Below are 26,634 nucleotides of genomic sequence, written 5' to 3' on the forward strand. Positions count from 1 at the left end.
ACAGCTGATCAGCTTTCTGACGGGGCTGTGACACCCTTATGTACACCATGACCTCTTCACTCTTTCCGTCACACGCCGCCCACGCAATGTCATTACGGTTTTGTTCCATTCTCCTCTATGGGATTAGGCCAATAACTTAATAATGACCAAGGTCATCAATATAATTAGTTGGACAATCCCTTTAATTTGACTATATTACTAAGTGGAGTCACTGATGTGGACTCTTATGTGATGAAGCAGAGCTGGATTGGCGCCTCCGTATAAGTTCAATATTAGGGGTGACTGAAAAGCGCCTTGCCTTGGCCATTGCAGGTTAGATGTATTATACCCCAGTATATGGTTACTGGTAGGAATTACTCTCAGGCTGGAAGAAAGGAAGGATGGAGGAAAATACTTTATGCTTCTTTCCTTCTACTGCTGCCCTTTGACATAGTGACGAGATCTCGACCAGAAGAAGTAAAATGAGATCTCCTTATTGTGTGGTCAGGCAGATTTATTAATATGGTCTAAAAGAACAATTCTCAGGAGCAGAGTATAAAATGAAAGCTGTGCTGTGATTGGTCACCATGGGCTGTGATTAGATCTATGGGCTGTGATTGGTTCTATAGACCGTGATTGGTTCTATGGGCTGTGATTGGTTCTATGGGCTGTGATTGGTTCTATGGGCTGTGATTGGTTCTATGGGCTGTGATTGGTTCTATGGGCTGTGATTGGTTCTATGGGCTGTGATTGGTTCTATGGGCTGTGATTAGATCTATGGGCTGTGATTGGCTCTATGGGCTGTGATTGGCTCTATGGGCTGTGATTGGCTCTATGGGCTGTGATTGGTTCTATGGGCTGTGATTGGTTTCTATGGACTGTGATTGGTTCTATGGGCTGTGATTGGCTCTATGGGCTGTGATTGGTTCTATGGACTGTGATTGGCTCTATGGGCTGTGATTGGTTCTATGGGCTGTGATTGGCTCTATGGGCTGTGATTGGTTCTATGGACTGTGATTGGTTCTATGGTCTGTGATTGGCTCTATGGGCTGTGATTGGTTCTATGGGCTGTGATTGGCTCTATGGGCTGTGATTGGTCACCATGGGCTGTGGTTGGTTTCTATGGGCTGTGATTGGTTCTATGGGCTGTGATTGGTTCTATGGGCTGTGATTGGCTCTATGGGCTGTCATTGGCTCTATGGGCTGTGATTGGCTCTATGGGCTGTGATTGGTTCTATGGGCTGTGATTGGCTCTATGGGCTGTGATTGGTTCTATGGGCTGTGATTGGCTCTATGGGCTGTGATTGGTTCTATGGGCTGTGATTGGTTCTATGGACTGTGATTGGTTCTATGGGCTGTGATTGGTTTCTATGGGCTGTGATTGGTTCTATGGACTGTGATTGGTTCTATGGACTGTGATTGGTTTCTATGGGCTGTGATTGGTTCTATAGGCTGTGATTGGTTCTATGGGCTGTGATTGGCTCTATGGGCTGTGATTGGTTCTATGGGCTGTGATTGGTTCTATAGGCTGTGATTGGTTCTATAGGCTGTGATTGGTTCTATGGGCTGTGATTAGATCTATGGGCTGTGATTGGTTCTATGGGCTGTGATTGGTTCTATAGGCTGTGATTGGTTTCTATGGGCTGTGATTGGTTCTATGGGCTGTGATTGGTTCTATGGGCTGTGATTAGATCTATGGGCTGTGATTGGTTTCTATGGGCTGTGATTGGTTCTATAGGCTGTGATTGGTTCTATGGGCTGTGATTAGATCTATGGGCTGTGATTGGCTCTATGGGCTGTGATTGGCTCTATGGGCTGTGATTGGCTCTATGGGCTGTGATTGGTTCTATGGGCTGTGATTGGTTTCTATGGACTGTGATTGGTTCTATGGGCTGTGATTGGCTCTATGGGCTGTGATTGGTTCTATGGACTGTGATTGGCTCTATGGGCTGTGATTGGTTCTATGGGCTGTGATTGGCTCTATGGGCTGTGATTGGTTCTATGGACTGTGATTGGTTCTATGGTCTGTGATTGGCTCTATGGGCTGTGATTGGTTCTATGGGCTGTGATTGGCTCTATGGGCTGTGATTGGTCACCATGGGCTGTGGTTGGTTTCTATGGGCTGTGATTGGTTCTATGGGCTGTGATTGGTTCTATGGGCTGTGATTGGCTCTATGGGCTGTCATTGGCTCTATGGGCTGTGATTGGCTCTATGGGCTGTGATTGGTTCTATGGGCTGTGATTGGCTCTATGGGCTGTGATTGGTTCTATGGGCTGTGATTGGCTCTATGGGCTGTGATTGGTTCTATGGGCTGTGATTGGTTCTATGGACTGTGATTGGTTCTATGGGCTGTGATTGGTTTCTATGGGCTGTGATTGGTTCTATGGACTGTGATTGGTTCTATGGACTGTGATTGGTTTCTATGGGCTGTGATTGGTTCTATAGGCTGTGATTGGTTCTATGGGCTGTGATTGGCTCTATGGGCTGTGATTGGTTCTATGGGCTGTGATTGGTTCTATAGGCTGTGATTGGTTCTATAGGCTGTGATTGGTTCTATGGGCTGTGATTAGATCTATGGGCTGTGATTGGTTCTATGGGCTGTGATTGGTTCTATAGGCTGTGATTGGTTTCTATGGGCTGTGATTGGTTCTATGGGCTGTGATTGGTTCTATGGGCTGTGATTAGATCTATGGGCTGTGATTGGTTTCTATGGGCTGTGATTGGTTCTATAGGCTGTGATTGGTTCTATGGGCTGTGATTAGATCTATGGGCTGTGATTGGCTCTATGGGCTGTGATTGGTTCTATAGGCTGTGATTGGTTTCTATGGGCTGTGATTGGTTCTATGGGCTGTGATTGGTTCTATGGGCTGTGATTAGATCTATGGGCTGTGATTGGTTCTATAGGCTGTGATTGGTTTCTATGGGCTGTGATTGGTTTCTATGGGCTGTGATTGGTTTCTGTGGGCTGTGATTGGTTTATATGGGCTGTGATTGGTTTCTATGGGCTGTGATTGGTTCTATGGGCTGTGATTGGTTCTATGGGCTGTGATTGGTTCTATGGGCTGTGATTGGCTCTATGGGCTGTGATTGGCTCTATGGGCTGTGATTGGTTCTATGGGCTGTGATTGGTTCTATGGGCTGTGATTGGCTCTATGGGCTGTCATTGGCTCTATGGGCTGTGATTGGCTCTATGGGCTGTGATTGGTTCTATGGGCTGTGATTGGCTCTATGGGCTGTGATTGGTTCTATGGGCTGTGATTGGTTCTATGGGCTGTGATTGGTTCTATGGACTGTGATTGGTTCTATGGGCTGTGATTGGTTCTATGGACTGTGATTGGTTCTATGGACTGTGGTTGGTTTCTATGGGCTGTGATTGGTTCTATGGGCTGTGATTGGTTCTATGGGCTGTGATTGGTTCTATGGGCTGTGATTAGATCTATGGCTGTGATTGGTTTCTATGGGCTGTGATTAGATCTATGGGCTGTGATTAGATCTATGGCTGTGATTGGTTTCTATGGGCTGTGATTAGATCTATGGGCTGTGATTAGATCTATGGGCTGTGATTGGTTTCTATGGGCTGTGATTAGATCTATGGGCTGTGATTGGTTCTATAGGCTGTGATTGGTTTCTATGGGCTGTGATTAGATCTATGGGCTGTGATTGGTTCTATGGGCTGTGATTAGATCTATGGGCTGTGGTTGCTTCTATGGGCTTTGCCTTTAGACCATTACAATAAATCTTCCCCGATGTGTTTCAAGGCTGGACACAGATATGACACAGATTCGTGGACAGACGGGTACAGGCTTTTTGTCCACCTAATCCTTTCCTATGGCACTATGGGATGGCTCCTGGGACTATAAAACAATAATGTAATATAACAGGAAAGGGTTAAAGGGGTATCCCACTAAGAGTACTTATCCCCTATCACCAAATAAGTATCTGGGGCCTGACCGCTCCCATCCACAACGGTCATGAGATTGAAAGTTCGAAATGAGTGACCACCAATACATTCAATTCAAAGGAAATGACGGAAATAGATGATGACAGTCCTCCAACCATAAAGTGAATGGAGTGGTGGTCGGGCATGTGCACAACCACTCACGTGACAATAGAGAATAGTACGTTGACCCATTAGTTTCTTTGGACCTGTGCACATGATTGCGTATTACACGGATCAGCGTGTGGGCTGCAAAACTCAGAAAAGGACCTGATCCTGTCCGGTTTTGCGGCTGTGCTACCATGGCCCCTATTCATTGAATTCATTGTGACATCACCTAGTGTGACTGCTGCATTCTGTGTCTTATCGACATATATATGATCGCTGGGATCATCAGTGTGCTGTAAGTGAGGATACTGCTGCAAAGAAATCTATAAACAAAAAATAGGAAGTCTCAGCACATTATTTGGCTTAGTGGTTAGAGTCACAACTGCAAAATGTAGATAAATTATTTTAAATAAGGAAAATAATATTTTCCTTATTTTAATAATAAAATTATCATAACACTTGATTTAAAAACTAGATAACTATTTAATGCCTTGTTCCATGCTGATCTAGGTACAGTATAATGAGCTACATCCTCAGTCCAGCCGGGAAGGGAGGGGTGGGGTGGGGGGGATGGTCTGTTAATATTGGGTACCATTCTCTACTATGGAGCCAACTAAATAGCCAAAAACAAAGCATCTTACATTTCCTTACCCTTGGTTCACATCTGCATTGGTAATCCATTCGGGGAGTTCACGGACTATCAAACACAGATGGCAAGCGGTGTGCAGTGAAACCACACGGACCTCCATAGACTATAGTGGGGTCCATGTCCTTTCCGCGCGGTCTCCATACGAATCATGCAGACAGGAAAGTAGATTGTGAAGTTCTTTTCTGTCCGCATATTCCGTGCGGAGGTCGCGCAGCAAGCACACGGACCCCATTCTAGTCTGTGGGGTCCGTGTGCTTTTACTGTACAGCACTTGCAATTGCTTTTGGTATTCCATTTGGGGTGTCCCCATGCGGAGTCCCCGAACGGATTACCAAACGCAGATGTGAACGAGGGGTAACACACAACAAGCAACAATTCAAAAAAAAAACAAAAAAAAAACACATGGCCAGCCTATTTTTCTAAATAAAATAAAATTTTCCTTGCAGATCTGTTACGGCGTCTTCCAAGACAAATGATTCTTGTGTTGCAAGCAGGAAAAAAAAACAGCGGAGAAAAACTTGGGAAAGGCTCAGAAAAAAGATAAAGGTGAAAGAAATAACATTATTTAGACTGTGGGAATAGGCACCTCCCCCGCTCCAAGTTTCCTCATTATTCTTCCTATGCGCTAAAAAAGGATAAGAACTTGAACGCTGGACTCTTTCCAGGCTTGGGCAAAGGTTCAGGTGAATTTTTTGATCCAGGCTAAATAGACGAACATAGCCAAAAGCATGTAAGAACTATTGAGAAATATCCCCTGCGGAATCCAACTTGGCACTTGGAAGAGTTGACCCGTAACCGCTCGGCGCTGACAAGCAGGCAACATTTACTCTTAAAAATAGCCATCTGTGCTGCGAGGAAGCGTAATTGTTGTTAGTAGCGTTCAACCCCCCCCCTCCGAAAAACCTTTACAAAGGATATAGGCTCGAGGATCTTTCCCGCACACCACCAACAACTCACATCCCATCGGCTGCAGTCGAACCCTTCCTGTTGGTCCCAGAGCTCAGATGTTCAATTATTTACTTAGCTCACTTTTATATTCATATTACTTTTTTTTTTTTTTTTTTGCAATGTTAATTCTCTCGCGCTTTATTTTTTTATTTTTTTCTTAATTTTTTTTTTATTGTAATTCTTTATTACGCTACACCTTATTGTGCCTGACAAAAGAAAAGGGTTATTTTAATTTTAGGTGGTGTTTAACAGCATGCAGCGTGCAGCACACAAACTAATAAAATAAAACAGAGAAAAAAAAATTAAAAAAAAAACAAAAAAAACACACAAAGCCTATCTTGGTAAAGCGCTTGCAGAGCACAGCGGTAGCAATAAGATCTCAGACGAAGGAGTTTGATTTGTTCCATTTAATATAAACCCCAAGGCCCCCGGTTAGCAAGAAAGCAAGAGTGGAAAAAAAAAAATATTTGGAAGGCACCTTGGTATATTTGTCCGATAATTTCTAAGAACTTGTTCAGCTGGAATTAAGTTTTGGGATAACGACACGATAGGATTGCCTAGATTATATGTCATCTCACATCAAAGTTTTAGTACATGTCATATACAGCAAATATATATATATATATATATATATATATATATATATATATATGAAATTTAACATGAAATGTATATATTTATATTTAGAATTTTTTTGCAATTTTTTAAGGCATCAATAGAGCAGCTGAAGAAAACAAAGTGTCCATGTCTTCAACTATTAATCTGGTCTTTACTTCTTATCTCAGTCATTCCAGACAGCAGTTTGTACTCAAGCAGTATCAGATTACAATGAAGTCTATGGAGAGGAGAGGAGATAGATAGAGATATGAGGCCGTGTCTAGCATTTCCTGTCACCCAGCTGTGTTGTGGAAGAGAAGTGTCTCTCTACAGTGCAGATGTCTCTCAGCTTTGAGAAGCTTACCTCTCCCTCCTCTCTTCTGTAGAATCATAGTGTATAGATTTGATGAGTCTACAATGAAGTCTATGGAGAAGAGAAAGATGGAGATAAGAGACCATCTCCAGTATGAAATAAGCTATGTCTGTCAGGAGAAGGCTGGATAGTTATTCCTGATAACCCAGCTGTGTTGTGAAAGAGAACTGTCTCTCTATAGTGCAGATGTCTTTCTGCTTTGAGAAGCTTGTCTGTCCCTCACCACTTCCATAGACTCATATTGTACAGATTTGATCGGTTTACTATGAAGTCTATGGAGAAGGTTGGGGAGAGAATTAGAGCAACGGAGACGTGAGGCCATCCACAGTAGTACTACAGGACAGTAATTTGTGATAAACCAGCTATTCTTCAGTACAGATGTCTCTCTGCTCTGTCCAGTTTTCCTTTTCCTCCATCCTCTTCTCTCCATAGATGTCTATTGTACATACCGTATTTCATCAGTGTCAGAAGGAGGCAAATAAGTGAAGAAACAAATTATTTTCTTTAATAAAGTTTATTACATAGTATGTTCCCTTCACCTAGATTTAAAGGGATCCATTCATTGGAATCCCATTTTTTCTCCCTAACACGTAGAAATAGCCTTAAGAAAGTCTATTCTTCTCCTACCTTTATATGTCTTCTCCGTGCCGCAGTTCGGTAGAAATACCGTTTTTCTTCTGTATGCTCTTCTGTATTCTCTTGCAGCACTGGGGGCGTCGCCAGTGCTGCGAGAGAAATCTCTAGTGACACCTCTATCTCGTCTGGAACACCCTCTCCGCGTCTTTTTCTGTCCTGGGTTTCAAACTTCTAGGCATGCGCAGTCGACTCTTCCATTGGGCCTGCAGCAGAGCCGACTGTGCATGCCCACAGCCATTTTCTAGTGGCCACTTACACAGTAAGCCGGTGTAAAAAAAATCTGTTTAATATGAAAATGTGATGTAAACAATAGGTGTCCTGCTGACACTCCCTATAGGGGACTCTCCCAGCAAATACATCTGTTTATAATAAATGGACACTCGATCCTTGTTAACCATTTGTCTGTGCACCGGCGGTTGATTGATGATGGGTTTGTTTTGTTTAAATTAATGTAGATTGTGAGCCCCATATAGGGCGCACAGTGTACATTTTTCCCTATTAGAATGTCTTTGGAATCTTGGAGGAAATCCACGCAAACACGGGGAGAACATACAAACTCCTTGCAGCTGTTTTGTCCTTGGCAGGATTCGAACCCAGGACTCCAGTGCTGCAGTACTAACCACTGAGTCACTGTGTTGTCCAGGTGATGATGCTCTGCTCCAAGGGAGTGTCAGTGCTTGGCTACTTTGGGTCAAAGATCAGAGACTAAGGACCCGGGTGGTTCAGAGAGGGCAGAGTCAAACAGGCAGGTAAGCCTCTAGCAGTAACTTACTTTAGTCTTCCCACTGAGTATATATAAGCCTGCTCAGCCAAGCTGAGCGTGCACGTGTATGACAGAGAGGTTGGGAGGAACAGATATTGGCTACTGTGAGGCTCCACGCACACGAATGCTTTCATTATCAGTATGCGATCTATGGTTTTCACGGTCGGCACACTTGCCCATTATATTTTGTAATATATTTTGCCCCATACACATGCCAGTGTATTATCACAGGCCATGAGCCCAGAGCAGAACTCAGGACAGGTCCTACATATTGAAGGATGTTAATGGGTCTGAGGAGGTAGGGACGGCACATGGATATCAGTCATGTCCCATAAGGGCCTTTCAATCATGGACACGGCTCATACACTATACGGCTATATGCATATAGCTTTACTGGAAGTATATGACCAATGCTAAAGTCTGTAGATAATCTCTGTATGACCTCGCCGCCAATGGCAGACATTGGCAGAAAGTGGGACCCATTGCTACCCATGCCAAGTATATTCGCCCATAGTAGAATCAGATGTAATATCATAAGATATTGTATCACAAATAACAATTAAACCATTAACCCTATACAGAACGCTTCACCCCCCAGCCCAGCGATGACATTTTTGGTTGCTACCACTATGGGATTCTTCCCTATGGTTCTGCTTTTTTGCATTTGGTTGGAGGGACATTGTGAAGTAATAAATGTCTCTATTCATTGCTGGCTGTGTCATGTCGGATGCGGCTCCGGCGCTTCTCTTTTAAGATGTGCAGCCACATTCAAGGCATAGTTAAATATGTAACAAGCGACTGTGGCTTTCAGGCAAACACGTGAATTTGCATTGTTTTATATTCATCATAAATATTTCACGTAATTACTGTGGTACCTTGTGCTGAACCACCAAACAACATTACACATTTAATAGCCCGCTCCCCCATGGCTTCTGCAAAGTTTGCTACAGATTGTCAGCTCAGGCTAGGATTCATCTGCTTTCTGTATAAAGGTAATACACAAATATATACAGTCCTATGAAAAAGTTTGGGCACCCCTATTAATCTTAATCATTTTTAGTTCTAAATATTTTGGTATTTGCAACAGCCATTTCAGTTTGATACATCTAATAACTGATGGACACAGTAATATTTCAGGATTGAAATGAGGTTTATTGTACTAACAGAAAATGTGCAATATGCATTAAACCAAAATTTGACCGGTGCAAAAGTATGGGCACCTCAACAGAAAAGTGACATTAATATTTAGTACATCCTCCTTTTGCAAAGATAACAGCCTCTAGTCACTTCCTGTAGCTTTTAATCAGTTCCTGGATCCTGGATAAAGGTATTTTGGACAAACAATTCAAGTTCAGTTAAGTTAGATGGTCGCCGAGCATGGACAGCCCGCTTCAAATCATCCCACAGATGTTCAATGATATTCAGGTCTGGGGACTGGGATGGCCATTCCAGAACATTGTAATTGTTCCTCTGCATGAATGCCTGAGGATTTGGAGCAGTGTTTTGGATCATTGTCTTGCTGAAATATCCATCCCCGGCGTAACTTCAACTTTGTCACTGATTCTTGAACATTATTCTCAAGAATCTGCTGATACTGAGTGGAATCCATGCGACTCTCAACTTTAACAAGATTCCCGATGCCGGCATTGGCCACACAGCCCCAAAGCATGATGGAACCTCCACCAAATTTTACAGTGGGTAGCATGTGTTTTTCTTGGAATGCTGTTTCTTTTTGGACGCCATGCATAACGCCTTTTTTTATAACCAAACAACTCAATTTTTGTTTCCAAAATGAAGCTGCCTTGTCCAAATGTGCTTTTTCATACCTCAGGCAACTCTATTTGTGGCGTACGTGCAGAAACGGCTTCTTTCTCATCACTCTCCCATACAGCTTCTCCTTGTGCAAAGTGCGCTGTATAGTTGACCGATGCACAGTGACACCATCTGCAGCAAGATGATGCTGCAGCTCTTTGGAGGTGGTCTGTGGATTGTCCTTGACTGTTCTCACCATTCTTCTTCTCTGCCTTTCTGATATTTTTCTTGGCCTGCCACTTCTGGGCTTAACAAGAACTGTCCCTGTGGTCTTCCATTTCCTTACTATGTTCCTCACAGTGGAAACTGACAGGTTAAATCTCTGAGACAACGTTTTGTATCCTTCCCCTGAACAACTATGTTGAACAATCTTTGTTTTCAGATCATTTGAGAGCGGGCTGTCCATGCTCGGCGACCATCAAACTTAACTGAACTTGAATTGTTTTGTAGAAAGAAATGGTCCAAAATCCCTTCATCCAGGATCCAGGAACTGATTAAAAGCTACAGGAAGCGACTAGAGGCTGTTATCTTTGCAAAAGGAGGATGTACTAAATATTAATGTCACTTTTCTGTTGAGGTGCCCATATTTTTGCACCGGTCAAATTTTGGTTTAATACATATTGCGCATTTTCTGTTAGTACAATAAACCTCATTTCAATCCTGAAATATTACTGTGTCCATCAGTTATTAGATATATCAAACTGAAATGGCTGTTGCAAACACCAAAATATTTAGAACTAAAAATGATTAAGATTAATAGGGGTGCCCAAACTTTTTCATAGGACTGTAGTATATAGTGCAGAGGATGCAGGTGCCAGGGCATAGATCAGGTGCAAATACCCATCTAACTCATGCAAAGCCAACATACTGCAAAATGCAGAGCCAAAATCACAACAGGAGCAAGTCATCAAGATCGATTGTTGTTCACCAGTCTTGAGACAGGAGAAGACTGATTTTGATGTCCCCTGGGACGATGGAGGATTTACCAGATTCATAACAAGGCTGGTCTTGATGTCTACGTTGGGAGAAAGAGCGATTTATTCACGATGAGGTCGGTTTTGATGTCCCCTGCAATGGTGGAGGATCCGCCTGATCCATTACTAGAAAGGTTTTGATATTACTGTGAAGGTGGTGGAATCGCCTGGTTCATGACGAGGCCGGTTTTGATGTCTCCTGCATGGGCAGAGGGTGAACTTAATTCATGACGAGGCAACATTCAATGTCCCTGCTATGATGGAGATTTGCCTGATTTATGGCAGAGGATTCATCTGATTCATGACAAGGCCGGTTTTGATGTTCATTGTGATGGTGGAGGAATCATCTGATTCATGTCAAGCTGGCAGAGATTGCGATTAGTTCATGATGAGACTGGTTTTGCTGTCTCCTACAATGATGGAAGATTCATCTGATCCATTATAAGAAAGGTTTTGATATTATTGTGATGGTGGAGTATTTGCCTGATTCATGACAAGGCCAGTTTTGATGGCAGAGGACTCACCTGGTTCTTGAGAAGGTTTTGATGTCTCCTACGTTGGCAGAGGATGAACTTAATTCATGACAAGGTTTTAATGTCCAATGCGACAATGGAGAATTTGCCTCATTTATGGCAGAGAATTCACCTGATGTATGACAAGGCTGGTTTTGATGTCCACTGTGATGGTTGAAGAATCGCCTGATTCATGACGAGGGTGGTCTTTATGTCCCTTGTAAGGGCAGAGGATTACCCTTATGTATGACGAGGCCAGTTTTGATGCTCCCAACGCCAGTGGAGGATTCATTTGACTCATGTACTTAATTTATGTCTTTCCAATAACCGATTTATCCCAAGGCCTGTTCTTATGATAAGGGGTCATAGGAGGGATTTCTCTACAATAAGAGCGGTGAGATCATGGAACTCAATCCCACAGGGTGTGGTGATGGCCAACAACTTATACAAGTTCAAGACAGATCTGGATGACTTTCTTGAAAGTAAGAATATCACAGGTTACAGGAGCTAGACATTTTTGAGACAAGATGATGATCCATGGACTTCATCCAACTGCCATATTCAGAGCTGAAAAGGAATTTCATCCTCTGATGGGACAATTAGTGTCAGTCTTGTTGGGATTTTTTTCCTTCCCCCTGTTCAATTTGGTAGGTTGGACCTGACGGACTTGTGTGTGTGCACAACCTTCTGTACTATGTTACTCTGGTGCGGTGTGAATTAGGCTCATTCCCGAGGAACCATGTTCCTCAGCTAAAATTCAATTCTTTACATTCACTAGTAGGGTTGAGATTTCAGGATCGATTTTAAAAAAAATGATTTCTGATAATTTTCCAGCCGATACCGATCTCGATCGTGAAATTTGCTCGATCGCCGATTGGGATCCGATCTTTCCCAATCCCGATTGCTCAACCCTAGTCAATGCTTTTCTATGGGAACAATCACTTTTAGGGTTGAGCCAATCTTGAGATTTCAAAATCCGATTTCCGATCATTTTCCAGCCGATCCCGATCACAATTGTGAAATTTGCTCGATTGCCGATCGGGATCCGATCTTTCCCGATCCCAATCGCTCAACCCTAGTCAATAATTCTCTATGGGAACAGTCACTTTTAGGGTTCAGCCAATCTTGAGATTTCTGATCATTTTCCAGCCGACCCCGATCACAATTGTGAAATTTGCTCGATTGCCGATCGGGATCCGATCTTTCCCGATCGCTCAACCCTAGTCAATGATTCTCTATGGGAACAGTCACTTTTAGGGTTCAGCCAATCTCAACATTTCCGATCATTTTCCAGCCGATCCCGATCCCAATTGTGAAATTTGCTCGATTGCCGATCGGGATCCGATCTTTTCCACTCCCGATCTCTCAATCCTATTCACTAGTATGGGAATTGTGAGAAGATCAGGGAACCTCTTTAGGTTTGCTTTAGCCTGGCTGTTGTCTGCCCATCTGAATCGTATTATGATAGGTACATTCTCACAAATCTATTTTACATTCCACCGCTTTGGATAAAATTTGCCATTTTGCGGCCTGTAGATGAAATCTCCCTTTAGACATCCTTCTAAATAGTTTAAACTTTATTGCGATATCTGCATTGGGTGATTTACAGGTCTGGTGATGTGTAGACGGGCTTAATCATGGAGGAAATATGCACATATTTTTTATGATTTTCAACATAAAGATGAAATAATACATGGCGCTGATTCCTCTTTATGCACAAGCTATGTCATTTTAATTTACTAAAATATAAATTATACCGACTTTGGATGGAAATCATAAAACTGCCAAGTGGAAGACAGACCAATCCCCGCACCTGTAATGCCGGCGAATATTTACCCAGGGTGCACTGTCATGCAGGTCTAAGATTTAACTGTTTATAAATCAGACGCCGCGTGTCACCATTGGTTCCTTGGGCTCTTTGTACGTGAATTTATTGTGCGACGGTGCAGCATATAATGCTTAAAGGGAGTCCATCAGGTCCAAACCAATAATAGTGCCATGTGGGGGGGCACATACATATCAAGGAAGCCATAGGAAGGTAATCTGCTTATTTTGGATATGTAAATCTGCTGTTCTGCCAGATACCTACAAGTACTTTGACAATCCTCTGGAATTATCGGACATTTTCAGCCTCCACAGAGACCAGTGAGGAAGAAGAGCCAAAGGGAAAGTGTTAGTGAAAATTTATTTTGACGAATATTCAGAAGGTTTGCTGGGAAAATTCTTTCAAGACCGAATGTGTTCTATCTAAGCCAGAAGAGCTGTTATTAGGCTTTGGGGTCACTTTAGTCCCCAGAGTATAACCGGAGGCCATGGAGTGCATGTAAAACAAAAAAGAACTCTTACCCACCCGACCTGGGCTCCACCAAGAGGCGCAATAAAAAGGGATCCTATACCATGTGGGGGATCAGGAAAGAAGGCTTTGTGGGGGACAAAAAAAAAGGGAGCCATATAATATATGGTGGGCTACAAAGAGGGGTTCCTCCCCGTATTATATGGGATCTTTACCTGCGTACCGCACAAATATCATCATGTGATAAGTTTTGTGTGGACTATTTGCAGATAATGTAATTAGATGTCAGTAAATGAATCATCGTATCAGTATGTACAATCTGAGTCATTGACTTCACATTAAGACGCACTCCTACAGCGGTGACCTAGTTCTAGCCTGTATAAGGTCTTATTCACACCACAATGAAAATGGCCGCGTAAAGGCTCTAACAGAATTATGTCTGGGGAACACCATAATCAAAAATTTTAGGCGACACCTTTCAATTTCCCATTATTGGCCCCTACACATCATAACACCGCCTTTGTTGGCCCCTCTTGTATATGATCCCTTTTACTGCCCTCCGTATGGTATACAGTCCCCTTTATTAGCCCTACTGTATATTTCTCACTTCACTGGCTATCACACAGTATATTGTCCCTTTTTTGGCTCCCACATACTGTATATTATGGCCCCCTTTATGGTTCCCACAAGTTGTATGTCCCCCTTTTTTGGCACCTACATATACTATTGCCCCTTTTTTGGCCCCATTCATCAATGATCTAGTTATAGCCTGACTATGGCCTTATTCACACTACAATGAAAATTGCTCCTAAAATTTTTGTAGCATTTGGGGTCCCCAAGCAAAATTATGTCTTGGGGACAACTTAATCAAAAAGTTTGGGTCATACCTCTGTTTCCAGCATCACTTTTCCCATATCTTATATTGTCCCCTTTATTAGCCCATTGTATATTACCCACTTAATATTTAGGGTTGAGTGATTGGGATCGGGAAAGATCAGATACCGATCGGCGATCGAGAAAATTTCATGATCGGGATCAGGATCGGCTGGAAAATGATCGAAAACTGGATTTTGACATCTCAAGATCGGCTCAACCCCTCTGTATATATAATACACAATTAGGATTGAGTGATCGGGATTGAGAAAGATCGGATCCCGATCGGCGATCGAGAAAATTTCACGATCGCAACCATGATTGGCTGGAAAATGATCAGAAATCGGATTTTGACATCTCAAGATTGGCTCAACCCTACTGTATATATAATACACAATTAGGATTGAGCGATTGGGAAAGATCAGATCCCGATCAGCGATCGAGCAAAGTTCATGATCGCGACCGTGATTGGCTGGAAAATGATCAGAAATCGGATTTTGACATCTCAAGATCGGCTCAACCCTACTGTATATAATACACAATTAGGATTGAGCGATTGGGAAAGATCGGATCCCGATCGGCGAACGAGCAAATTTCACGATCGCGATTGGGATTGGTTGGAAAATGATCGGAAATCAGATTTTAAAATCGATCCTGAAATCTCAAGATCGGCTCAACCCTAATTATATTGTGTATTTTTTCGGCTCGGTTTCTAGTTCCTAAAAGGCATATTACCCACTTTTTTCTGCCCACCACACAAAATATCGCCCCCTTTTGGTCCACGTTTTTTTGGTCCACGCACTTAACATTGCCCCCAACATATTATACTGACCCCTTTTTTGACCTCAATACACTATATTGCCCCATACAAAACATACAGTACTATGCTGCTACCTATTGAATTATCCCAGTAGGTATTGGCCAAAATTTTACTCACCCATCCCGGCACCGATCCAGACCTACCTTCACTTTGACCTCCAGGGAGCGCTGCACATTACAGCCTAACTCTGATCATCATCGTCACCATTCAAGAAAGTGGTGGCCAACCCAGGGCCTACAAGAACATAACACAGGAACAGAACCACTACATGACGATCTCCATTGGATTACTGTGAAGGCATCAGGAGGTATACAGAGATGTCCATTGCAGTGTCGGTAATGGAGCAACAGGAGAATGAAGAGGTGATGTGAATTTTTTTCAAAAATTTTCCATTCCTTGGGTAAAATTTTTGTAAATCTTAGAAAACTGTCACCCTTTAAAGTGATCGGTGCTCTGTTTCTGTGCTACGTTGACAGTATATTTAATGATGGAATAACTTACTAATTTACACCACACATTGGGCGCGGATCAGAACAATTTGTGGTCACGTGAACCCCCCTCGTGCCAAAGAGCGAGCCTCACGCTGCCTTGCATTAAATCAGCACATACATCACCCTATATATATATATCACCGTGTCATGTACGGCGTAGAACCTACAGTATGTGTTCTGTCAATGATTGGGGTGTAGGTGACCCAAAGAAGGAAGAGGTCGGGAATCTATAGATGAAAGTCTGTATACATTTCTATCAGCGTATATGTGTGTTTAGATATTCTCCCTCCCTGCGTTGTAAATACTCCAAAAGAAGGAAAACATGAAAGAAAGCAAAAAAAAAAAAAAAAAGGAAAGGAAGATCTACAAAAGGCATAGGAGAGTCTTAGGGAAGAAATAAGCCCCTGTACAGACAGCCTGACGCCAGATGGCTTCTTCTAATAAATATTCAACCTTAACTCTGTTCCCACGTAACTTTGTTGTACGAATGCCAGCACACCCACACAGAGCCGGCCCAGCGCAATGATTACAGACAGTACAAACAAAACCGTGCTATAGAGGAAGCCGGCAGACAAGGTCCGCTCTACACAGAGCCCGGGCCGCAAAGATGGAAGATTGCAGGGCGCACATTGACTGCCGAGAGCCTGATACCATACACAAGCCATAATGATGGACTGTTATTCCCTAACTTACTGTAATTGTATAGCAATGTAGCAGGGTTAAATGTGTCGGGGATAGTTGAGCTGAGTTTGTCATGACTGACTGATGTATTCAATTCAATAAGGGTAGGTTCATGTTACTGTGATAGGATGAGAGCAACAGACATTAAAGGGATCCTATCATTGGATACCCTTTTTTTTTCTTCATAATGTGTAGGAATAGCCTTAAGAAAGGCTATTCTTCTCCTACCTTTAGATGTCTTCTCCGCGCCGCCGTCCGGGTTTTCTTCGGTATGCAAATGAGTTCTCTCGCAGCACTGGGGGCGGTCTCCAGCATTCAAACAGCACTGGGGAGAACTCTCTCCAGCGCCGCCTCCATCTTCTTCTGGAACGCCCTCTCCCTGGGTTTCAATCTTCTAGGCCTCGGGCAGAGCCGACTGCGCATGCCCGGGCCACAAGAAAACGGGCGCTTACACAGTAAGCTGGTGTAAGCGGCCATTTTTTTTTATTTTTTTTAAATATAGATTGTAAGTCCCATATAGAGCTCACAATGGACATTTTTTTCACTATCAGTATGTCTTTGGAGTATGGGAGGAAATCCATGCAAATACAGGGAGAACATACAAACTTCTTGCAGATGTTGTTCATGGCAGGATTTGAACCCAGGACTCCAGTGCTGCAGTGCTAAACACTGAGCCACTGTATTGCCACTAAGATTGAAACCCAGGATGGAAGAAAACACAGGGAGAGGGTGTTCCAGAAGAAGATGGAGACATCACTGGAGAGTTTTCTCACAGCATTGGGGACGCCCCCAGTGCTACGAAAGAACTAATTTGCATACCGAAGAAAACCCGGATTTCCACCCAACGGCAGCACGAAGAGTAAATCTAAAGGTAGGGGAAGAATAGCCTTTCTTAGGCTGGGGCTTCCATAAAGTAGAAGGGAAAAGTATAAGAACTTTTTTTAGCGTACCCATTCCATTTGCAGCCATTCAAAAAACCGCAACAAAATCTGCAACAAAAAAAGCTGCGTTTCCGCAACACGGGGCCTTAGCCTTAAGGATATTTGTAGAAAAAAAGAGTATCCAATGATAGGATCCCTTTAATGTAGCGGAGTGACGGATGAAGACAGAGCCCCTTACGCCTGTGTCTGTTCCCATTGACTCTAATGTAATAAAACATAACATAAGCTTTCTACCGATATGGAACAAAAAGTCTGACCTGCAGGAATTTGTCCTTACATTAGATAAGTAAACAAACATGACAGATGAAAGCTACAGACCTGATTTTTACAAGAGAGTCAGTGGGAGCGGAGAGGGGGTGGGGGCTCCATCTGCATCCGTCACTCTACTAACATTCATGTCTGTGGCTATGACGGATAAGTGCAACGGACTTTCATAATCGTAATGTGATCATCTCTTAATATAGCCCCCAAAAAGTTTTTCCAATATTAAATTTATTATATACAGTATCGTGCAAAAACTTTAGGCCGGTATGAAAAAATGCTTTCAAAAATAGGATTAATAGTTTATTTTTGTCAATACACAAGATGAAGTGAATGAAGAAAAGAGAAATGTAAATCCCATCAATATTTGGTATGACCTTTACCCTTTGGAGGAGGAGTCCTGGAAGTTCTGAAATGGCCGTCACAGATATAACCCTGATCTCAACATCATCCAGTCTGTCTGGGATGACATGAAGAGACAGACGGATTGGAACAAGCAACATCCACAGAAGATCTGAGCTTAGTTCTCCAAGATGGCAGCGGGAACAACCTCCCTGCCCAGTTCTGCCAAAAACTGTCTGCAAGTACCGAAAAGAACTGATGGAAGGCAAAAAGGTGCTTGATCCCATCCTTATTGAGTCTGCCTGGGATGACCTGGTGGACAGGAGAATTGGAGCAAACCTACACGTACAAGATCCAAAGGTGGTCCAGCAGAAGACAACCTCAACTGGAGTTGACTTTGGAACCAAATGTACACATGTATATATAATAGAGCGAAGGTCCTGAGTCTTAACGTGAAGTGCGTAGTCCCTGAGTCAAATTTTTTTTCTTGTCTTGCCATGACCCATTCCTAATACTGGTGTTTTGTTGTAGAGGGTGCTTTGGCCCCCTATGGCACCAGACACCTCTCGACCCCTGACTAACTGAGAGCATCTGTCAATGGTGAGACGACCATCCTTGAGAAGAATTCAATTAAATTTCAGATGAGAAGATTGTTTCCAAAATCCTGAGAAAATGAAATATTAGAGACATAGAATATAAGTTATTAAAGTTATTTAAGCTGTCGGAGCAAAAGGTATCAACCTACGTGATAAATTAACGTCTTGGCAAAGTGGTGTTTGATCCATCATAGTCTGTCCTGTCCGTCCTAGGTGTAGAAAACCAATACCTAGCACCCATTCATCACCACAATGGGAACCACCTACACCTCAGAAGGACTGGCAGGATTTGTATCCAAGGGGTTCAGGCCAAAATCTACCCTACAGACAAACAAGGGCTGAAAAATTTCGAGAGATCCATCAACAACTGGAATAAATCTTCAGAGGCGTACAATCCTAGTTGTAACATAGTCAGTGGTCAAGCAAGAAGCCGAAAACTGTTCGGTAATAAGTTTGCACATAGGAATTTGCCATGGATTCGGGGACAGATTCTGCCCCAAATCTGCCTCCCATTGTATTCAAAGAAGGACCCTGAAAAATACTGCACCCAACTCGATTTTGTGCGGCCCAAGACTCCCTTCCTATTACGATTCTCCTTACATTTGTCTGAGTTTTCAAGATTTCACCCCTTTTAAAAAAAAACTAAATAAATAAAATCTAAACAATTTTCAGATCGTTATTCTGTTTTTATTAGAAAAAGAAATATTAGGCAAATTCACACTATGTTATTTTAAAGGGGCCATCCAAGGAAAGTGAAAGTTTACGAGTGTCAGGGATAATATAACATTGAGAAAGTCATTATACTCACCTCGTGTTACCTCTTCGTTACAGTGTAGTAGTTCCAAGTCTCCTTGCCGGCCATTGTTGCTGGTGCTGCCGGATTATGCCATCGTCATCTGCTTCAGCCTATCACAAGCCACAGTAGTGGAGTGCCGCGGTTGGTGACGTCATTGGTGAAAAACGTACCTCTGCGGCACTGCCGGTTGTTGGTGATGTCTTCTTGAAAGGTTGGCCTAGAGAGGGGCAATAGGAGGAGAATACAGCAACTTTTTATGTTAGAACCATCCCTATCACCAAATAATTGATCACCTATCCTTAGAATCAGCTACATGACTAGGAAAGACCAGGCTCCGCAACATGCTTTTGACTAGAGCGTCTTCTGGCATTAACGCTGCCTTAACTGGCCCCCACACACTCTAAAGTCCCTTTAACGGACCCCCACATGTAGTTTATTGCCCTTTATAGGCCCCTATACAATATAGAATTTCTGATACAATATAGAATTTCTGATACCGACCTCCATACAGTAAGGGCTCCCATTACAGGTCCCCAAATGGTAAGTGCCCTCTTTACAAGCCCATCCCCCATGTTGGCCCTTACAGAGGTACTTTAGGCCACAATCTACTGGATTGCTCCAGCAGGCAAAAGCTGATTTTTTTTCTTACGATAGATTTGCATTTGCGTTCCAGATATCACAAATGGAAACCTAATCCACTAAAAAAAGGTTACCCAAGGAAACCCGCAGACCCCATAGACTATAATGAGGTCCACATGGTTTCCAGCCCATTTCCTCCCAAAATGGGTAAAAATTGCGGAGTGAAAAGAACTTATCTCTCTGCATTTTTAAGCAGGTTTCAGGATTGCAACCTCAACCATCTATGCTCCTTTCCAAGGTCTAGGATAATTCATCAATTTAGGATTGGGCGGAGTCTGACAACCACGCCCCCGCTGATCAGCTGTTTCAAATAACTGCAACATTTGGGTGAGCATACAGTATACTAGTAGTACTGAAGCCCTGCAATACTTACCAAGTACAGCGCCATACATTGTATAGTGGCTGCGCTTGGTATTGCATCTCATCCCGATCACTTTTAAAGGGATTCTACCATTAAAGCAACTTTTTTTCTAATTACCACGTCGGAATAGCCTTAAGAAAGGCTATTCGTCTCCTACCTTTAGATGGTCTCCGTCGCGCCGTTCCTTAGAAATTAGAAAAAAAGTTGCTTTAATGGTAGAATCCCTTTAAGGGACCAAACTGCAACAGACCATGTGACCAGTGAAAGTGACATCACATATCTTGTGAAGCCAAAGGAAGCGTCACCACCTAAGGATTGCTTATCAGTCAAAAAATCCAAAAAAAACAAACAAAAGTTGGCGATAAGTTTTTGGGCATTTGAAAAAAAAAAAGAGATATTACGTAAAAATAGAGTAAATAAATAAATAAATAAAAACTTTACTAAACCAATTGTCCTAAAATAAAAAAAATAAAAAAATCTGTGCATTTGCGAAAATTCCCTGAGTAAATTCGGGAATTATTTATAAAACATTTAGTCGGAGAGTGGATCAGTGCTTTCAGCCATAGACGGGCGAATTGAATAAGATAGATTTGTTCATTCATATCAACGAATGCTTTTTTTTTTATGAAGGTTTAATATTACACAAAACCATTAGCATATTTACAAATTAATCTTCCCCCAGGAAAGAAAAGATCAAAGATTTATAGAAGGAAAAAGCTTTATTACTTTTAAAGTGGAAGGAAAAAAATGAAATATTCTCGTGAATGATAAATGCCTTTATTGCGACAACATGGGCACAGTATATGATGGCACAATAATGCCGGTAATGAATACATTGCCGAGAAGAGGGCTGAAATTATTTGTGAATATATAAATCAATATATCACTTACGGACGGAGTTGTTAGCGCAGTGTCTTCGCTTCCGCTCCGGCAGCAGCGCTATCGCTTTTGGTTGCAATTATCAAATTATTGGTTTTCGTTGTCTATGGGGAATCTCGCATGATGAATGGCACCTATAAAACATGGACCCAATGGAGAAGGGTTTCTAGGACAGTTTTGTGTATGTCTTCAGTCTTGAAAGTTCCATTTAGACTTTTGTAACATGACGCGAGGATCGCAGTGCGGCATCGTAATATCACATCTAAGCCTTGACCACCACTAGAGATGGGCAAACTGGCTTTGGTGGAACCAATGGAGAAGGGTTTCTAGGACGGTTTTGTGTATGTCTTCAGTCTTGAAAGTTCCCTTTAGACTTTTGCAACGTGATGCGAGGATCGCAGTGTGGCATCGTAACATCACATCTAATCCTCACCTACCACTAGAGATGGGCGAACTGGTTTTGGTGGAACCAATGGAGAAGGGTTTCTAGGATGGTTTTGTGTGTGTCTTCACTCTTGAAAGTTCCCTTTAGACTTTTGTAACGTGACTCGAGAATCGCTGGTGCGGCATCATAACATCACATCTTAGCCTTGACCACTACTAGAGATGGGCAAACTGGTTTTGGTGGAACCAATGGAGAAGGATTTCTAGGACAGTTTTGTGTATGTCTTCGCTCTTGAAAGTTCCCTTTAGACTTTGGCAACATGACGCAAGGATCGCAGTGCGGCCTCACAACATCACATCTAAGCCTCATCAACCACTAGATGGGCGAACTGGTTTGGGTCGAAACAGATTTGACCTGAGTTTTAGGCTTGAACCAAATCTCTTGAGTTTTGCCGCCCGAAAAATACTATTATATTCTGGGGTCTCTTCAGAACCCAGAGTATAACAGGGGGAGACTTAGGGGAGGGGTGGCAACATAATAAAAACACATATACTCACCTTTTATGACCATTACTGGTCAGACATCTTCTTTCGGCCTTTGGCTAATGTCACGTCCTACAGGGTCACCGTTGAGGCCTCTGATTGGGGCGGCTTTATATCGCTTTAGCCCAGCATCATGATGTCGGTGAGCCCCACTTAATCGTAGATGCCAAATCACATGCCTCAGCAGTGACACCAGGGTGGAAGGCAACAGCCAGAGGTCCAGAAGACGCCAGAAGATAATAGATCACAAAGTGAGGGTACCTAGGAGAGGTGAGTATAACCATTTGTTACATTGTTGTTCATACCCTGAGCCTCCACTCTTGGGTTTAAGGAGACCCCAGAGTACAATAACCGAACTTACAGTTTGTGCCGAACAAGTTCTCCTCAAAAAGAAGAGGACGGCCAAACCTCATGAATATTCAATGAAAAGAATCTTGTGAGGTTCGGCCATCTCGAGCTGTGACCTTACAAGACTGCAATACGACAAATGAAAACAAAAATACCATCACATTTTGGCCCCGGGTTGCACAATGCAACACAAGATGTATGACTTGGGTCTTTGGTCGTTGGTCTTTGCAACCAGTCTTCAAATGGACCCTTTTATATGAGGGAATTGCTGCTCTAACATATGGGAGAGGAATTCCAAAGCAACTCCTGGCTTTGACGGAAAAAAAAAGTAAAATTTGGCTAAAAGTAAAATGTTTTGTCTCCAGCCTTAGACACAAGGGCCGGAACAGTGAAGGGGTCCAAGTACTTCTTTATGCCAAGAGATAAAATAATACATTTCTGAAAGGACCAAATGGGTTCTGTATGGAGCACAATGGAACCTGTCATGTGTAGTTTCCCATATACACAATGTAGTAAACACCTATGTAGATTCAGGCAACGGCTTCCTGCAACGTATGCACCGCATTAGACCAACACTAATGGATACATAACATGGCTTTAATGTGAGAGCCAAGATAATGTGACGGAAAAGAACAAAGGGGATTTTATTTAAACCGTTGCCCACTTCACTTCCATCATGTCTTCCTGATACACCTTTGAGGTACTGGTAGTAAAAAGTAAGGAGTAATTGTGAGACCATAAACCGTTTCCTAATGGATAAGACATTTGAGAGCAGACTGTAGAGCTGGACCCCTGCCCAGATGTGAGAGGCTGACAATGAACCTAAAATGCACTTCAAACAGATCTGACTACATTGTTACACAGGACTGCAACATTGGATGCCAACTGCACCACATTGGGGGGATCTCTATGGTGTTGTCCCCAATATCTCATCTCAGGATCTGTTCATATCTGCCGCAGAGTCGCAGTCACAGATGCAAAGCAACCTGGCAATCTGAGGTCACGTCATGGCCAAAGTCACTGTGCAGCCCTAGCCTATATATACTGTAAAATATGCATATACACTATTGCAGACCCAGCATTTGATACAATGTACTCTGATACCACGACTTGCTGAATTTTCCGAGCGCGTATACGTAAAACCCAATTAGAGGCGCCATGTTATTTCTCTAATTTCCCCCTCGTTGCTTCCTTGAAGATTCCTCCCAAGTCCCGCACTCTCTACAGCGGAGGATGTCCGCGCTCCTTGCAGTTATGTAGCAATAATATCTAACTATCTAGACATTTTCTGAATCTACATGCGGTAGATCCCATCCGGATTAGGTTGCATACATTTTCCCTAGATTCTGCATCATTAATGGGATAAAGGAAGGCTTGGTAAATATCCTCTGGAGTATTGTAGGATTTCCAGTCTGAATACATATACATTTCTTACGGAAAGCAAAGAGCGAACACATCAGCCGTCCTCTGAGAATAGAGACAGAATATATGCAGCGCAGTAATAAGTCTGCCCACACCTGATACATATATTACACATTCCCATCACCCAGAAAGCTGTCCGTCACACCAAAGCTGCTAAATCTCAGCTTCTTAAAGGTAAAGGACTGCGGCGGATAGCATTGCCCTAGATACACTAAGCTGGTATAGATGAGCAGGTATCCATCGAGAGGGTCGGATGTTGGATTTAAGCTGAGATTACGTGTTGCAGAAATGCAGAGAAGAATACTGCAAGCAGCACTTTTCTCTCTGCATGATCCGTGCGGACACCACGCGGAAAACACATGAACCCCATTATAGTCTATGGGGTCCGTGTGGTTTCCTAGCTCATCACTTTTTACTGCGTTTCCCAAGCGGACTCCTCGAAAGGAATACCAAACGCAGATGTGAACCAGGCCAAAGGCAACACATATCAATTACATGTATGTATATCTATAAAGGTCCTCAGAAGTGATAACATGGACAGGAATTTTGCTAGACCTTCTGTCAATCCACAGTACAACCAGTCTCTTCCCAACCTGACATGGCTGATAACAGGGAACAATAAATTGTATTCATAAGCAATGCAAATGGCCCCTTTGTTCTAAGCTCCAGTGGGGGGTCTAAGCACTCACCCCCCTCCAATGAGGAAGTTATGGCTTACCTATACGTGAATGTTCCCCATGCTGCTCCATTAATGATACATTTGAGCCCTAAATACAGAATACCTCCCCATTGTAGACTACAACTCCCAGTATGCCCTGACTGTGACTTTTGGGCATGCTAGGTATAATTGGTACTGACAATGTCCCTTCTTGTGTGTGACAATAACCAGAGTCAGTTTGGTGGAGACAAGTTGTTCAGGTCCGAGAAGCCTCTGCGATAATGAGACAATTGGCTGATGAATGGGGTCGGGAATGTCGGCAATTAAATCCTTACACGGCAGAAGGAAAATGGTTTAATGAAATTATAACTAATAGGAGAATAAAGACATGTGAATGTTCATGTGAAACCAAAGGATCACAAGGGCTTTTGTTTCGAAGGTAGACAACTGGCCGCACTGCTGTGGTAAGTCGCCAGCCAGTCCCGATGGCAAAGCTGAAGAACCTACAGTACAGAGTAACTCAAAGAGAGAAGATAACATCCAAGACCAAAGAGCTCAGGTCTGTGCTGAGGATATATCTCAGTGGTGTCTGTGGAAAGAACCACACACTGTGTATACAGGGAGGAAGGCCAGGAGGTTGGAGATGCTGTGGTCAAGCTGGCAAGGATATCTACTGGTGCTCCTCCTAGACTGATCCAACTCCTCAGACTGGTGGGAATTCTAAATCCTCACTGATAAACTACTCATAGGAGCCATAAGTGCTGGAGTAACACAGTGGATGAGAAGCTGAGCTCTGTGATATATAGGGTTATATGATAGAGGAGAGAAGCTGAGCTCTGTGATATATAGGGTTATATGATAGAGGAGAGAAGCTGAGCTGTGTGATATATAGGGTTATATGATAGAGGAGAGAAGCTGAGCTCTGTGATATATAGGGTTATATGATAGAGGAGAGAAGCTGAGCTCTGTGATATATAGGGTTATATGATAGAGGAGAGAAGCTGAGCTGTGTGATATATAGGGTTATATGATAGAGGAGAGAAGCTGAGCTGTGTGATATATAGGGTTATATGATAGAGGAGAGAAGCTGAGCTGTGTGATATATAAGTTATATGATAGAGGAGAGAAGCTGAGCTCTGTGATATATAGGGTTATATGATAGAGGAGAGAAGCTGAGCTGTGTGATATATAAGTTATATGATAGAGGAGAGAAGCTGAGCTCTGTGATATATAGGGTTATATGATAGAGAAGAGAAGCTGAGCTCTGTGATATATAAGTTATATGATAGAGGAGAGAAGCTGAGCTCTGTGATATATAAGTTATATGATAGAGGAGAGAAGCTGAGCTCTGTGATATATAGGGTTATATGATAGAGGAGAGAAGCTGAGTTCTGTGATATATAGGGTTATATGAAAGAGGAGAGAAGCTGAGCTCTGTGATATATAGGTTATATGATGGAGGAGAGAAGCTGAGCTCTGTGATATATAGGGTTATGTGATAGAGGAGAGAAGCTGAGCTCTGTGATATATAGGGTTATAGGATAGGATAGAGGAGAGAAGCTGAGCTCTGTGATATATAGGGTTATATGATAGAGGAGAGAAGCTGAGCTCTGTGATATATAGGGTTATATGATAGAGGAGAGAAGCTGAGCTCTGTGATATATAGGGTTATATGATAGAGGAGAGAAGCTGAGCTGTGTGATATATAGGGGTATATGATAGAAGAGAGAAGCTGAGCTCTGTGATATATAGGGTTATATGATAGAGGAGAGAAGCTGAGCTCTGTGATATATAGGGTTATATGATAGAGGAGAGGAGCTGAGCCCTGTGATATATAGGGTTATATGATAGAGGAGAGAAGCTGAGCTCTGTGATATATAGGGTTATATGATAGAGGAGAGAAGCTGAGCTCTGTGATATATAGGGTTATATGATAGAGGAGAGAAGCTGAGCTCTGTGATATAGAGGGTCACTCAGAAATCCTGCTCCAAACCATATAATTCTATATATACTGGTT

Source organism: Leptodactylus fuscus, chromosome 8, assembly GCF_031893055.1.
Source record: "Leptodactylus fuscus isolate aLepFus1 chromosome 8, aLepFus1.hap2, whole genome shotgun sequence".
Classification (NCBI taxonomy): domain Eukaryota; kingdom Metazoa; phylum Chordata; class Amphibia; order Anura; family Leptodactylidae; genus Leptodactylus; species Leptodactylus fuscus.